We start from the raw sequence: 16,529 nt of genomic DNA, 5'->3' as shown, positions 1-16,529 counted from the left end.
GGGCCTTCCTCAGCCTTTGACAGAGATAAGAGTTTTTCCCTTTTTTCTTGTTTTCCATTTTTGTCTCCAATCTCTTTTCAATAATGTGTTGTTTGTTTTTCCAGAGGAAGCATTCTGAGTGGTCCAACATGGATGGGAAGTGCCTAGGAGCAGCTGTGGCGTGGATGGGCCGTGCCCTTGGAGAAGGCTGAGGACATGGTTTGGGAGCAGCTTTTCTTCCAGCCGTGGATGGCGTGAGGTGGGTCCCTGTCTGCTTGGCAGGGTGGGATCAGAGCTTTTGGGAGATGGCAGCAAGCACAGGAGCATCCTGCTCTGGGCAGCTGCTGAGGGCTGGATGTGCCATGGCTGGCTGCAGGCTAGGCACATGTCCTGCCCTCCTGCTCTGTTCCAAAGGCAGCAGGGATGGGCAGCTCTGGGCACAGCTCTGGGCACAGCCAGCATGGCCTGGGCACCACAGGCCTTGGCACAAGGGGACAGGAGCCCTCAGCTGACGGGCAGTTTCTGCTTTCTCTCCTTGCAGCCGGGCTCTGCGGGTGCTGAGGCTGCTCTGGGCTCTGCCAGGGCTCTGCTGGGCTCAGCCCTGGGCCCAGCTGGGCTGGCTCTGCCCTCTCATTGCTCTGACAGCTTTGCATCAGACGGGCCCGTTCTGAGCACAGCGCCTGAGCTTTCTGCTTTGGCAGGTGAGTGAGACTCTCCTGCAGGCCCAGAGATTGCAGCTGGGGACACACATCCAATTGGCAAGGACCCAGACTCTCCACAGTCCCATCTAAACGCCTGGGTCTCCACAGGGTGTTTTGTCTGTCCCATTCTTCCTTCTTTATTGGTTGGAATTGTGCAATTGCATTTTCTTCCTCCTCTAGAAGTGCCAGGAGTGGGCCGAGGCTGGCGAGTGGGCCGTGTTCCTGAGGCAGTGCAGGCTGGAGCTGATGGATGGAGAATTGCCCTTCTGCACTTCCCAACCAGAGCAAAAAGCCGTAAGTGGGACTTGGTGTCTCTAAGAATTTTCAGACAGTTTCAAAGGGAATGTGCAGCTCATTACGAGGCTGAGGAGGAAGGTCATCTTCTAAAGGATTTGGCGATTGACAGTTTCTTTTCCCAGTCTTGCTTGGAGCTGGAAGGGCACAAAACAATTTCCTCTTGCTTTGAGCACAATTTCAAATACCAATGTTGGAAACAAAGCCCAAAATGTTCTAAAAGGCTGCTGAGGTCAGTAGGATGGACACATGCCATCAGCACATTTACAATTTAAATAACTGAGTTCTCGTTTTTAACGATCATTTACCTCTTAATGCAAAGTTACACAAGTTTTTTCACTAACACTTGATTTTTGCTTTTATCTTTCACATTTTATATATTTTTTTCTTTTTTCTTTTTTTTCTCTTTAAATAGAAAGAGCTCTAATATGTCTGGCACGGCAGCGCTCAGTGGTGGAGTCACTTCAAACAATGCACGGTAGTCCACAGTCAATCTCCATTCCCCTTCAGATTTACGCACAGGCCAAATGGGGCTGTTGAAGGGTGAGTGGGTCTTGCTGACCACCCCTTGGCTCTCCAGCTCTCGGATCATCTTATGGATGGGGATCACAGCATCTCGAGTGGTTCTATACTGCCGTTGATGCACTGTGGAAGTGGCAATTGGCACCTGTTGCTCTTCTCCCTTCAGAAGTCCTACTGCAGATGGATTCTCGGACAGTCCAGGCAAAGTGTTCAATTGCTGGATGCCCTCTGTCACTACAGCTGCTATCCCAAATGCCCACCTGAGTCCTTTTGGGTCCTTGAAATACCCACTTCAAAGGTAATCTATGCCCAAAATACATGGGGCCTCGGGGCCAGTCACAATAGGGTGTTTTTTCCACTCATTTCCCGTCAGGCTCTCATCCGCTTCCACCAAAGTGAAATCCTGGGATCCCCCTGTCACGCCGGCAATAGAAACAGATTCTGTCCCCACGTCTCGATGGGATTAATGTATATTGCACACCAGTGTCAACCAAAGCTTTATACTCCAGTGGTTCCAATGTGCCAGGCCAAAGAATCCACACAGACCAGAAAACACGATTTTCCCTAGCCTCTACCTGGCTAGAGGCAGGGCCCCTCTAAGCCTGGTCATGCTTCTTTCCCTGGGCATATGTCTTAGATGTTCCTTCAAGGGGATCGGACATGTCATCATCGTCATTGTATCTGGCAGTTCGGCTATGGGCAACTGGAGCTGCTTCCCTTTTGGTGGAGCTCCCTCTCTGAGTCCTGCCTTCCTTCAATTCACATACCCGTCGTGCCAGAGCAGCAGTAGATTTCCCATCCTATCTCCTCATGTTTTCTCCACTATCACGCAGGAAGAACCACAGCTCAGCTCGTGGGGTGTACCTTCTCTCTCCATCTGGGGAATGTCTGTGTTGGGCACTAGGATCTCTGATCTGTACTGCTGAGATTTGGAGAAGGTCTTCCTTAATCTCCTCTCTGAGCTTCTTGTGATTCTCCTCGATCTTATCCTCTAACTTCTGCAGACGTGTTTCCACTGCTGCGATTCTGGCATGCAGAATTGGGCCATGCACAGTGTCTGCATATGCTTGGAGCTTCTTTGCCATATCCAGCACGGTCTCATCCCTCTCATCCCGCTTCATTATGGCTAAGGCAGAAGCATATTCATGTGGCCCGAGTCGTACAAGTTTCCGCCACATCACAGACGTGCATGGTACCAAGTCTGGGTTCCTAGTTGTTACGTCATCTGAGAAGATAATCTCTGCCACTGCCATTTCCCTCAAGCGTTGGATCCCTTGCTCTATGGTCTTCCACTGGGTCTGCTGCATCTAAAGATCATCTGCACACAGGTATCTTTGTGCAGCACTGTCCAAGACCCGTGCCCAGAGGCTGTGAGGATTAACCCCCCTCATCATTCCTTGGTCGATGACAGGATCATGTGACAGGGATCCCAAATGCCTGGCTTCAGTGTCGTCCAGAATTGTGGCCTCACCTGCAGCATCCCAGAGATGGACTAACCAACTAATTATGGATTCATCAGGTCGCCGGGTGTAATCCTTCCTTAGGCCACGGAGGTCCTTCAGGGAAAAGGACTCCATATTGGCTTCTGATCTGGCACCTGCTGCTTTGACTTCTGATTTTACATCAGGAGGTGCTGAGGGTCCTTCTCCTGCATCATCATCATCATCATCATCCACTGGCCGATTGGTCTTGCCTGTGCATTTTCCACTTCTGGTGCTAGTAGCAACAGCCATTGGTTTAGCTGCTGGCTTAGGCTCACTATCTAGCTCGGCTGCTGGCTTTGAGCCTGGGCTGTTGGCTGCAGCCTGAGTGACCGGGATAGCTGCTGATTTATCTCCCTGCCCCCCTGCCTCTGTCTGCTGCCCAACTGTATCTAGCAACGCGCGGTAAGCATATGCCAAGGCTCAGCTCACTGCAATGATCTTTTTTTCCTTAGGGTCATCCTGGTACTTCTCTTTCAGATATTTCCCCACCTCAGCTGGGTTCTGAATTTGTTCATGGGGAAAGTCCCAGACTATAGGGTCAGAGAATTCCTTCAGGATTTGGCCCATATTCTCCCATTTCCCACATCACTTAGGAGTTTCCACACCTGGGTCTATTCCTGAGTCAGGGATCTCATCAGCCCGTCTAGAAATCTCAGCCCTCATTCTAGAGAAGCAGCAGACTGGGAGAGGAAGCTTACCAGATTGAATACCAGAAAGACAGTCTCTTTAACATTCAGGGGAAACTGAACATTCTCCAACAGTGATGTAACAGATTCAGAGGAGAAGAAGGAAAGCAAAGGCTGAAAAGCCTCACCCCCTGCTCCTCCTCTAACAAACTGGATGCATAACCATAACCACGAACCATTCATACCTGGAGCAGGCCCCAGCATGTTTATAAACTTCTTACAAGCTATTACCACCAAGCCCAGCAGGATAGCTATTCTGGTCAGTGCCCCTCTGCTGTAAAAGCTACATATTAGGGACAATACAAGAGCTATTTCTGGATAAGAAAATAAACCGAGGGACCATAGAGGTATTAAAACCTTAAAAAACCATAGGGACCAGAAATGCATGCAAGCCTTCACCCCAGGAGACATTATGAATTCAAAAAGCATGGCTGTTAACTGCTTTATACTGACACAGAATAATGGCAACCAAAATGCACTCGAAACAGGGCTTTTCCACTCTCTCTCGAGCCCCACGTGTTGGGCACCAAGTTTTGTCCTGGTTTAGGGCAAGTTTGGGAGAAAACCTCCAAAGGGGGCCCCTCCATAAAGCAAACCCACAAGGCCCCTCCCCCCAACCAGTTCAGGAAGGATTCCTGGGAGAGAAGTGGAAAGAACCCGTTTATTTGACAAGCACAGCACCCCCAGCACACAAAATGAACAATACCAGATGACACCACTCTTTCACCGCTCTGAAAAAGATGACAAATTCAGAAAGTCTCTCTTGGGGTGGTCGCTCTGTTATCAGTCCCTCCAGCACTGGGGCAGCTGCTGCAGCCACAAGGTGCAAACTCTTGGTGTTTCCCAGTCCCAGTCTGGAGCAGGTTCGAGTAGTTCCAAAAAAGGTAAAGGAAAAACAGTCCAGGGAAAAATTTGAACTGCTTAGCTAAACTAACTAATGAGCAGAAGCAGAAAGCAAGAGCAAAGCAGGAGCAAAGCAGAAGCAAGAGTGAGAGCAAAGCAAAAAGCCAAGCAAAAAGCAAAAGCTGCACTATGTACTGCCCCGTCTCTGCGTCCTGCCGGCTGTGGGGGAGCGCCTGATAAGAAACCAAAACAAAACTTTCGCTCTTCAGAGCCAGTCTTGAAGGCACAGAACATAATATCCAGCAGAAACAGCACACACGAGTGGGGATACCAGCATCACAACGTCACCCAAGGACACAGCCCAAACCCATCCTGAGAAAAACCCCAAAATCACCCCAAAAATACCCCAAATCCAGCCTGAAAAGCCTCCCAAAAAACACCCCAAAAACACTACAAAAACAGCCCAAATCACCCCAAAACCATCCCATAAACACACCAAAAACATCACAAAAACATCCTGAAAATCACCCAAAAAATCACCCCAAAAGCACTAAAGAACTGACCCCACTGGCCCCAAAAATGACCCCAAAACTTCCCAAATCCCCCCAGGACCCCCCAAAATCCTCCCAAATGCCCCTCCAAACTCCCCCCAAATCCGTCCAAAACTTCCCAATCCTTCCGCTGGACCCCCCCCAAATTCCCCTCAAAATGCCCTAAAATCCCCCAAAATCCTCCAAACCCACCTGAGAACATCTCCCCGTGGCAGGTGCAGCCCCTGGCCTGTGCTGGCTCCAGCAGAGCCCCTAGACCCAAATTACCCCCAAAATCTCCCAAAACCCCCCCAACACTGTCCCAGACACCCGAAAACACCCCAGGAGTCCCCAAAATCCCCCCAAATCCTCCCCCAAATCCCCTCAAATCCTCCCCCAAACCCCCCCCAAATGCCCTAAAATCCCCCCAAACCCCCCCAGAATTCCTCCCAAATCCTCCCTCAACCCTCCCAAAAATGCCCTAAAATCCCCCCCAAATCCTCTCCAAATCCCCCCCCATCCTCCCCAAATTCTCCCAAATCCTCCCCCAATTCCCTGCATGACCCTCCAAATTTCCCCCAAATCCCTCCAGGACCCTCCAAAATTCCCCCCAAATCCTCCCCCAAACCCATCCAGGATGCTCCAAATCTTCCAAAATCCGCCCCAAAATTCCCCCAAATCCCCCCCAGGACCACCCGAAAATGCCCTAACCCCCCCCCCCCACGACCCCCCAAAACCCCCCAAACCCACCTGAGAACATCTCCCTGTGGCGGGTGCAGCCCCTGGCCCGCGCTGGCTCCAGCAGAGCCCCCAGACCCAATTGGGGCCAGGGGGTCCCAGCAGCGCCCCCGCCATGGCCAGGGCCACCAGAGCACACCTGGGTTTGGGGTGTTTTGGAGATTTTTGGGGGGTTTTGGGAGGTTTGGGGTTACTTGGGGGGTGTTTTTGGGGGTATTTGAGGGGATTTGGTTTTTTTTTTCGGGGGGGGTTGGGGGTATTTGAGGGGATTTGGGGGTTTTTTTGGGGGTGGTTTTGGGAGGATTTGGGAAATTTTAGGTGGATTGCGGGGGGGATTTTGGGGGTGGGTTTGGGGGCATTTTGGGGGTTTTGGGAGGATTTGGGGGGATTTGGGGATTTTTGGGGGATTTTTGGGGCGATTTGGGGTTTTAGGGGACATTTGGGGCTTTTTTGGGGTGTGGCTTTGGGGGACATTTGGGGTCTTTTGGGAGGATTTTAGGTTTTGAGGGGATTTTGGGGGGGTTAGGGGGATTTTAGGTCTGGTTTTGGGGGGATTTTGGGGGGTCTGGAGAGTTTTGGGAGGATTTGGGGCGGTTTGAAGAGATTTTTGGGGGGTTTGGGGGAGATTTAGGGCATTTTTGGTGGGGTTTTGGGGGGATATTGGAGTTTTTGTGGGGGAATTTGGGGAGTTCTGGGGGTATTTGGGGGGTTTGGGGATTTGTTGGGTTTTGGGAGGATTTGGGGGGGTTTTAGGGATGGTTTGGGGGGATTTGGGGAGAATTTGTTGGGGTTTGGGAGGATTTGGGGGATTTAGGGGTAATTTTGGGGGGATTTTTGGGGGGGTGGATTGGGGGGATTTTTGGGGAGTTATGGAGGGATTTTGGGAGCATTTGGGGGTTTTGGGTGTGGCTTTAGGAAATTTGGGAGGACTTTGGGGGGTATTTGTTGGGTTTTGGGGGGATTTGAGGAGTTTTTTGGGGTGGTAATGGGGGTGTTTTGGGTTTTGGAAGGATTTGGGGGCTTTTGGGGACAGTTTTGGGGGGCTTTGGGGGATTTTGGGGGATTCGGGGGCTTTTGGGGCAGTTTTGGGGGGATTCTGGGTGAGGTTTGAGGTGTTTCTGGGAGGTTTTTAGGGGTTTTTGGGGGAATTTGGGGGTGATTTTGGGGGGATTTGAGTGGATTTTTGAGAGATTTGGAGGGATTTTGGGGGGCTTTGGGGGCATTTTGGGGGGTTTGGAGAAGATTTTGGGGGTTTTTTGGGAACTCACTGGGGCCCGTCCTGGATCAGGGTTGGAACCGAGCGGTGGAACAGGAGCGGGGCGGGGAAGGCGGGAGTTGCTGAGGGAACCGCGCAGTGATTGGTTGGTTCGGTGTAGGGCACGGTGATTGACAGGAGAGCCACGGGAGAGGCGGGAGTTGCTGAGGGAACCGCGCAGTGATTGGTTGGTTCGGTGTAGGGCACGGTGATTGACAGGAGAGCCACGGGAGAGGCGGGAGTTGCTGAGGGAATACGGGCCGTGATTGGATGGTTTGGAGCGGGCTGTGTTGTGATTGGTTAATTTGGGAGATGAAGCGCGGCGATTGGATGGCTTGGGGCGGGGCGCATTGCTATTGTTGGGGAAAAGTCTGGGATTTTTAGAGGAACGTTCCTGGTTTTGGGGAGGAAAAATCACGGATTTTTTAGGAAAAATTCCCGTTTCTTGGAGTGGGCACATTCCTGTTTTTTTTGGGGAATCATCCCGGGTTTTTTGAGAGAACCTTCACGGATTTTTTGACTCCAAATAAACCTCAAATAACCCAAAAGAAACCCCAAGTAATACCTAAAAACCCAAACAAACCCAAATAATCCTTAAATGAACCGTAAATAAACCCAAACGAACCCAAATAATCTCTAAATAAACTCCAAATAAACCAGAATATTCTCCAAACAAACCCAAAACACCCCCAAACACCCAAAGTACACCTAAATAAACACCAAATAAATCCAAATAAACCCTAAGGAACCCCAAAAAAACAAAAGTAAACCCAAATAATCTCAAATAAAACCCCCAAAACCCCCAAATGCATCTAAAATAAATTCCAAATAACCCCCAAATAATCCCTAAATGAACCCAAAAAAAACCCCAATAACCCGTTCCTCCCGTCCCCACCCCAAAACAGACCTTGGCCAATCAGAGCGCGAAGCGCTGACGATGACACAATTGTTGGGCAGAAACTAGGAGCACTGGCCCCGCTCAGCGATTTTCAGTCAATCAGCCCCCGAGGCGACTCTGACTCATCAATTGCCAGGCGGAGCCCAGTGCCACAGAGCACTGACCAATCAGAGACAGCGAGGGGTAATTTCCAGCTAATCAGAGCATTTATTGCTGATGACTCATCAGTTGCCAGCAGCAGAATTTGTAGGGGGGTGTGACCCTGGGGATGGGGAGGGGACCCCAAATTAAACCAAAGCTGGGTCGGCAGGCCAGAAAGGAGAAGGAGGGGCCTGGAAACCCCAAAACCAAACACAGGGAGGGGATTGGGGAACGATGGGGAAGGGGCAGGAGAGGGCAGGAAAGAGGGGTTGGGACCCCCAAACTGAGTTGGGAATGAGGATGGGACCACCAAAATTGAGGTGGGAAGGGGGATGGGACCCCAAAATTGAGTGGAAGGGGGGTAGGACCCCCAAAATTGAGTTGGGAGGGGGATGGGACCCCAAAATTGAGCTGGGAGAGGGGTGGGACCACCAAACAGGAAGAAGCCAATTTTGTTCCTGCAATATATATAGTGATTTATTGACATGCAACAGAGTCTATGAATATGCAAAAGGCTGATGTAAGAGGAGACAAGGACCATGCAGCAAAGTTTATTATGGCCACCAAGACACACCCCCATTGTCTTTGGGGACACTCCTTAATTAATCTGGTCTGAATTACATCAGCCTGTTGCATATTCATAGACTCTCATGAAAATCCATAAATTAATTTACATATTTCAGGGATTATTTTACATGGCCCCTCCTTGGGGGTGTCTCCCCATTTCAGGGGCCTCCCATGGAAAGGAAAATGTAAACCCCACTCCCTGTGAATACTACTACTACTACTAAAAAAATGATAACAACAAAATTTATAATAATAATAATAAATTTTGAAATTAAGGGGCTCACAGGCAAAGATATGGGAGTAGAAATTCCAGTTCTTTATTAGAAAAAATTGAAAATACAAATGCAATAGTACAAATTTAAAAGAAAACAGTGACAGAGTCAGAATCCTCTGGGAATCCAGAGGGAAAAGGGCTGATCCTCTGGGAATCCAGTGGGAAAAGGCTGCTTCTGGGGTTCCAAACCTGAGATTCTACCTAGGTAGCAATGCCTGGCTTCTTCCCCTGGGCGGAGCATCTCCCAGTGGGATGATGTCATTTTATCAGCCATGCAGTGAAACTCAATGGCCCATTAACAGCAGATAATTAATAATTATTGACCCATTAACAGAAGATATGTCCTGCAAGAAGGATTGCTTGTGGAAGAGCTAAATTGCCTAATGCACAGAAGATAACTGCCCCACCTCTGACAGATGGCAAACACAACACACACTTATCTTGCAATCCAGGACCTGTCCTCACTGGCTGCCCCCATTCTCCAGAGTTCATGGTGCCCAGGGAGGCTGCAGCTGCCAGTGCCAGGAACAAACGAGATGGGTCCTGGTTTCGGAGAGCTCCAGAATCCATTTCTGACCCCAAAAAGACAGGGCAAAGGCAGGGCCATGGGGTTTTAATAGGGTATCCCAGGGCTGGAGTTGGGGTTTGGGTCAGGGGAGGAGTTCTTAGAAACACTAGAAGGGTGACATCAAATTCCTGCCTCTTAGCAACAGGGGCACTACACACAGAATGTGTCCCCAAATGGTAAATTCTGCATCAACTACCAGTGAAATGGTGGGACTTCAGATATATTTGATCAATTTCCTTCATTTAAACCTGTTTGGGCTTTTTTTAAGGGATGAAGATGGAGCAGAGGAAAAATAACACCAAACCAAAAGGAGAAGGAGCCAGGAGTGTTCCCAGCAAGGATCACAGGGAATGTGGGTCACCAGGGCTCTACCCAATGAGGGATCTCCAGTGGGGGATGGAGCTGGAGCAGCGCACAAGCTCCTCCCGCACTCAGAGCACTCGCAGGGCTTCCCTCACCGGTGCCTGCGTTGGTGTCGGGTCAAGGTAGAGCTGTGTGAGAAGCTCTTCCCACACTCCTCACACTCATAGGGCCTCTCCCCTGTGTGGATGCGCTGGTGGTTGATGAGGGTGGAGTTGTGCTTGAATCCCTTCCCGCAGTCAGGGCACTGGAAGGGCCTCTCCTCTCTGTGAATTGGATAGTGCAGGAGGAGATGGGAGCTGATCCGAAACCTCTTCCTGCATTTATCACACTCATAGGGCCTCTCCCCAGTGTGGATCTTTTGGTGGCGCGTCAGGGTGGAATGATGGCTGAAGCTTTCCCCACACTCCACACACTCGTAGGGCCTCTCCCCAGTGTGGGTCCTCTGATGCAGGATCAGGGTGGAGCTCCGGCTGAAGCTCTTCCCACATTCCCCACACTCGTGAGGCCTCTCCCCAGTGTGGATGCGTCGGTGCATGACAAGATGGGAGTTGTGCCTGAAGCCCTGCCCGCAGTCGGGGCAGCGGAAGGGCCTCTCCTCTGTGTGAGTGCGCTGGTGCTTGAGGAGATCAGAGCTGGTGTAAAACCTCTTCCTGCACTGATCACACTCGTAGGGCCGTTCCCCAGTGTGGGTCCTCTGGTGCCTGATCAGGTGGGAGCTCTGACTGAAGCTCTTCCCACACTCCCCACACTCGTAGGGCCGTTCCCCAGTGTGGGTCCTCTGGTGATTGATCAGGTGGGAGCTCTGACTGAAGCTCTTCCCACACTCCCCACACTCGTAGGGCCGTTCCCCAGTGTGGGTCCTCTGGTGCAGGATCAGGTTGGAGCTCCTCCTGAAGCTCTTCCCACACTCCCCACACTCGTAGGGCCGTTCCCCAGTGTGGGTCCTCTGGTGCAGGATCAGGTTGGAGCTCCTCCTGAAGCTCTTCCCACACTCCCCACACTCGTAGGGCCGTTCCCCAGTGTGGATCCTCAGGTGATTGATCAGGAGGGAGCGCCACCTGAAGCTCTTCCCACACTCCCCACACGTGTTGGGCTTCTCCCCACCATGGAGCTGCTCATGCAGCACCAGCTCCGAGCTCTGGCCGCCTTCCCGGCCCAGGCTGGCTCTTTCCCCCTCAGATCCCCGCCATCTGCGTTTGCAGCCCCTCCTCGTGCGGGATCTCCGGGGCTTTTCCTCCCCGTTGGGTTCCTGCACCGTGGAGCTGCTCAAAACGGCCTCTTCCACCAGGTTCTGACACGGGGATTTGTCCTCCCTGCTCTCCATGCTCAGCTCCTGCTCTGGGGGAGGATGGACAAGGACAGGATGGGATTTGCCTCTGTGCCACAGGAAAAGGGGAGAAGATCCCCCCAGGGCTGTCCTGCAGCCGGGGGCCGCGCTGGGCTGGGAAATGGAGCAGGACAGAGGGGGAAAGGGGCACTGACTTCCTCCTCACCTGCCTGCATGTCTTGGGGCATCCTCCTCTTCCTCGCAGCATCCATGGGGTTGGGAATGGGAAATCCTGGTTTGGGGAAAACAAGGGATGAGCTGTTTGTAGGAGCGTCGGGGGTAGGACAGCTGGGACGGACGGAGACGAGAGATCTCTACAGCCAGGTTGTGGAACTTGGGGTTCATTGCAAAGGGCCTGGGTGCAGGGGCCCTGCTGGGAGCTGCCAGCCACAGCTCAGAGCAGGCCCGAGAGAAGAGAGTGGGAGAGAGGATGAGAGGGTAAGATAGGAAGAGGGTAAGAGTGTTAAGAGAGTAAGGTTCCAGTCACAATACAATAAATCTTCTCCTGTGTTGAATACTCTATTTCTCACTCACCAATCCAGTGCAAGATACAAATTCTATAGCATTTACATACAGCCTATAAGAACCATTACATCACCATACCATGTTACATTTTAAAGCCTAAAAACTCCTCTTTGGACCCCTTCTGCTGAGGTAGCAGGGTCTGCTCTGACCCTTGGACCTGTCTGCAAGCAGAGGGAATTGTTTCATCACAAGGGGATTACCTTCAGTCGGGCCACACCATTGTTTTCCAGCTGTTCAGTAAATAAGGTATCTCAAAGCTTGCTTTCATTTCAATCTTGCTAATACTTCCTACATTCTCAAAATCTTTTGCCAGACAATCATATTTGAAAGGCTGTCCTGTTTCATCTTGCCCCACACACGTTGAGTTTGAAGGTCCCACTGCCCGAGTCTGTCTCTACAAGTCACCAGCCACCCGGCCTCCAGAAAAACTCCCAAACACCAAGATTCAGCCCTGAAAAAGCCTCCCAAGAGTTCCCGTCCCTGGTCCCTCCCCTCTGGGGTTCAGGGTTCCTCCCGTCCCAGCTGCCGGGATCACGCTTGGATTGGGGGTCCCCCTTCTCCTCGGTGCCCGCCCTCCCCAGGCTGCTGGCAGTCCCAGCAATGCCAAAAGCTCCCCCCTCTTCGCTCTCCCCATTTCGGGATGCTGGGGCTGTTTGGGCTCCTGGGTCCCTTCTCCCCTCACTCTCTGCTCTGGGCTGCAGGGGCTCCAAGGAGTCCCCCCTGCCCCTCTCCAGCTCTTGAGGGTCCCGCCAATGGCGGCGCTCCCCCCTCTCTGGGCTCCCCACTTTGGGCTCCTGGGGGACACAGGGCTCTGCTCCTCCAGGCTGCCTCTGCTGGCAGCCACCACCGGCTACCCCTGATGTCCCCCCAAGGGGCCTTTTCCGCTCAGCCTTGGATTCTTCATTCTCCAAACATCCCCCCAAAAAACCCAACCCAGGCACCCCCCCCGAGATATCTGGGCCGAGCTCCCCCGCCCCGCTCACCTGCGCGATGGGGGGGGCAATGATCCCACAGGTGGGGGCTGCGAATGCAGGCAGGGCTCGAGCACGCGGTTCCGCCTGCTCAGCCTTGATTCGCCTTTGTCCTTCCTCTTCCTCCCGCTCCTCCCCTTCCACCCCCCACTCCTCATCCTCCTCTGCTGTCTTATCTCCACCTCCTTCTCCCCCTCCATCCCTCCCCTTCCCTCCCTCCTCCTCCTCCCCCAGCAGCAGCAACACCCTCGGTGCCCCGTTCCCGCAGCCCTCCCAGCCCGCAGCAGGAGCGGGGATGGAGCCGGGACAGGTCGGGATGAGCAGTGCGGGGCTCTCGGCTGCTCCCAGCCGCTGCGGGCGGGGGGAACCCGGCCCGGGCCAAAGGAGAGGCAAACTGGGAAAACTGGGGGCTGCACATCCAAACTGGGCCTTGCTGGGGACCCTGCCAGGGCACTGCCAGCCCTTGGGGCTCCTCTCCGCACCTCCAGAAGGGCGAGGAACGCACACAGGGCTGGGGATCCCAGCAGTGGCAGCGCTGCCAGGGACTGGGCTGGACTGGGATGGTACTGGGAGTGACTGGGGCTGTACTGGGTTTGTATGGACATCATACTGGGAGTGACTGGGACTGTACTGGGTTTGTACTGATATCATACTGGAATCATACTGGGAGTGACTGGGACTGTGCTGGGTTTGTACTGATATAATACTGGGATCATACTGCCAGGGCAGACTGTGATCACACTGATGGAGACCTGGGATCACACTGGGAGTAAGCAGGATGCCTGTGGGGAGCAAATGAGACCATGTTGGGGCAAATGGGATGTACTGGGAGTAACTGGGATGGTGCTGAGGGTGATTGGGAGCAGCTGTGAGGAACTGAGATCATGCTAGGAGCAACTGGGATTGACTGGGAGTGACTGGGTGCATGCTGTGGGCATTTGGAAACTGCTGGGCTTATCCTGGGATGAACTGGGATCATGCTGGAGGTGACTGGGATCATACTGGCAGCGAGTGCCACCAAACTGAGGGTGACTGGGAATGCTTGGGAGCAAATGGGAACATATTCGGGATACTGGGAGTGACTGGGAACATGCTGGAAGGAACTGGGGAACACTGGGAGATACTGGGAGTGACTGGAACAAAAGTGAGGGTGAAAGAGAGCAACTGGAGCCATGTGGAGCACAGCTGGTTCATACCAGTGGGCTGGGGGAGTTTGTTGGGAGTTTAGGGCAATTATTGGGGTTTTTGGAGAGAATCACTGAGTTTGGGGGGTGTTGGGGATTTTGGTAGGTTTGTGGATTTTGGTAGGTTTGGACTTTGGGGGATTCTATTGGCCTTGTGGGGGGGTGTTTTGAGATTTATTGAAATCTTTTAAGGCTTTTTTGTACTTTTGGGGGTTTTACTAGGATTTTGTGAGGGCTTTGTGAGATTCTCTGGAATTTTGAGGGGGTTTATTTGGATTATTGGGGGATTTGAGGGGGTTTATTGGAATTGTGGAGGCATTTAGTGGGATTCTTTGGAGGTTCAGGTTTTTTAAGGAATTTTTTGGAGTTTTTTGTTAGGATTTTGGGAGGTTTTTGTGGGGTTTTTTGGGTGTTGCCAAGATTTCTTTGGGTCTCGGGGTGGATTTTGTGGGACTTTTTATGGTTTTGTGGACATTTTTTCAGGGATTTGTGGGGTTTAATTAGGATTTTGGGGATTTGTTGAAATTTCAATGGATTTTGTGGGCGTTTATCAGGATTCTAGGGTGTTCTAACAGAACTTTGTGAGAGTTAATTGGGATGTCGTGGGTTTTATAGGGACTTTTGGGGATTTTAAGGAGATTTTGGTGCCTCTCAGCCCTTCCCAACATCCGGGAATACCTGCAAAGCCCCCCCAAAATTCCACTAAAAACCTCCAAAATCCCCAAAAAATCCCCAAAAAACCCTCTGAACACCCGCAAATCCCACAAAATACCAGTGGAACCCACCAAAATTTAAAAACACTCTTGAAAATTTCAATAAATCCCCCCCAAGAAACCCTCCACAACTACAATAAAATCCCCCAAAATCCAAAACCCCACAAATCCACAAAACCCCCCCAAATCATGTAACACCTCCCCCCAAACCCAGTAATTCTCCCCAAAAACCCCCACCAAATCCCCAAAACCCCTCCTAAAATCCCCCAAAAAAGCCCCCAAAATCCCCCCAGACTCACTGGGGCCGTCCTGGATCAGGGGGCACCGGCCGGTGGAACAGGAGCCACTTCAGGGGGCCCTCGGAGCTTTTTGGGGAGGGGGAACCATGGGAGACCCCCCCAAAAACCTGAAGGGGGAACCCCTGCTGTGCCCCCTCCCCCTGAAACCCCCAGACCCCGGTTCAGGGTGGGTCTGGGACCCCCCCGGGACCCCCAAATCTCCCCCAGGTCCCCCACAGTCCCCCAAGGTTGGCCCAGGACCACTCCAGACCCAAAAACACTCCCCAAGACCCCCAAAACCTCCCCAGGACCCTCAGACTCCCCCCAGTTTTCCCCAAAATTCACCCCAGACCCACCTGAGACCCCCCAAAATGCATCAGACTGCCCCAAATCCCCCTCAGACCCCTTAATCTCCCCAGACTCCCCCAAATTCCCCCCAGACTCACCTCAGAACCTCCCAGATCCCCTCACAACACCCCAGTTCCTCTCAAAATACCCTCAGACCCTCCCAGTTCCCCTCAGATCTCCCTAAACCCACCTGAGAACGCTCCAGACCATCTCAAGCTTCCCCCAAAGCTCCCTAAAGCCCCCTCAGACCCACCAAAGCCCCCTCACACGCCTTCGTTCCCCCCAAACCCACCGCACACCCCCCTATTTCCAGTCAATGCCCCCAACAATCCCCCCTTTCCCCTCAGACCCGCCCCAAACCCCCCCAGTTTCCCCCCGACCCCACCTCAGCTTCTCCTCTGCCGCTTTCGCCTCACAATCACCCGCCTCCGCCTCGTGGGCGGGCTCCCAGCCAATAGCGACGCGCCCCAACCCGATTCAACCAATGACCACGCTGCATGTCCCAAAAAAACCAATCACGGCGTGGTTCCTCTCAGTAAGGCCCGCCTTCCCTGCGCGGCTCCGGCCAATCAGAGGCGAGCCCTGAGCGGCGCCCCGTTCCCCGCCGCAAGCGGGACCCGCCGGGCTGGGGACAGGTGCGGGAGGGTCCTGGGGGGTCTGGGGGGGCTTTGGGGAGGGGTCCGGGGCTTTGGGTGGGTCTGGGGAGGGTCCTGGGGGTGCGGATGGGTCCTAAGAGGGGTCTCGAGGGGGGATGGGGGGGGGTCTGGGGGGATTTTGGGGAGGGGTCGTAGGAAGGTCTTGGGAGGGTCATGGGGGGTTGGGATGGTCCTGGGGGAGTTTGGGGAGGGCTCTGGGGGGTCCTGAGGGTGTCCTGGGAGGGTTTTGGAGGTTTTGGGGAGGGGCTTTGGGGAGTCTGGAAGGGTCTGGGGAGAGGTCCTGGGGGGATCTGGGGAGGGGCTGGGGGAGCCTGAGTTGGGTTTGGGGAGGGGTCTGGAGGGTCCTGGGTGGGTCCTGGGTGGGGTCTTGGGAAGGGTCTGGGGGGGTCTCAGGGGACATCTTGGGCTGGGCTCGATTGGGGTCTGGGGGCTCTCAGGGGGTCCTGGGCCAACCTTGGGGGGCTCTGGGGGGTTTGGGGTTCCTGGAGGGGTCCTGGGCGAGATTTGGGGGTCCCGGGGGTCCCAGACCCACCCTGAACCGGGGTCGGGGGGTTTCAGGGGGAGGGGTCACAGCAGGGGTTCCCCCTTCAGGTTTTTGGGGGGTCTCCCATGGTGCCCCCTCCCCAAAAAGCTCCGAGGGCCCCCTGAAGTGGCTCCTGTTCCACCGGCCGGTGCTCCCTGATC

General features: G+C 53.3%; 1 long non-coding RNA gene and 1 pseudogene across 2 annotated transcripts; both read right to left on the bottom strand.

Moving 5' to 3' along the window:
* The window catches only part of LOC132334622 (zinc finger protein 850-like), an 860,268-nt pseudogene that overhangs the window by 168,910 nt on the left and 674,829 nt on the right, over positions 1 to 16,529 (bottom strand).
* Positions 4,314 to 7,118, bottom strand: LOC132334876 (uncharacterized). 2 transcript variants are annotated; one of them, XR_009488520.1, is made up of 3 exons: positions 7,046 to 7,118; positions 5,790 to 5,916; positions 4,314 to 4,742 (listed from the first exon to the last, which is right to left on the bottom strand). It is a non-coding gene; the product is annotated as an uncharacterized LOC132334876 (long non-coding RNA). The 2 variants fall into 2 exon arrangements; XR_009488519.1 differs by having other exon boundaries at positions 4,314 to 4,520.

The sequence above is a fragment of the Haemorhous mexicanus genome, chromosome 16 (genome assembly GCF_027477595.1).
Source record: "Haemorhous mexicanus isolate bHaeMex1 chromosome 16, bHaeMex1.pri, whole genome shotgun sequence".
NCBI classification, from domain to species: Eukaryota; Metazoa; Chordata; class Aves; order Passeriformes; family Fringillidae; genus Haemorhous; species Haemorhous mexicanus.
This window is presented reverse-complemented; position numbering and strand designations above follow the sequence as displayed.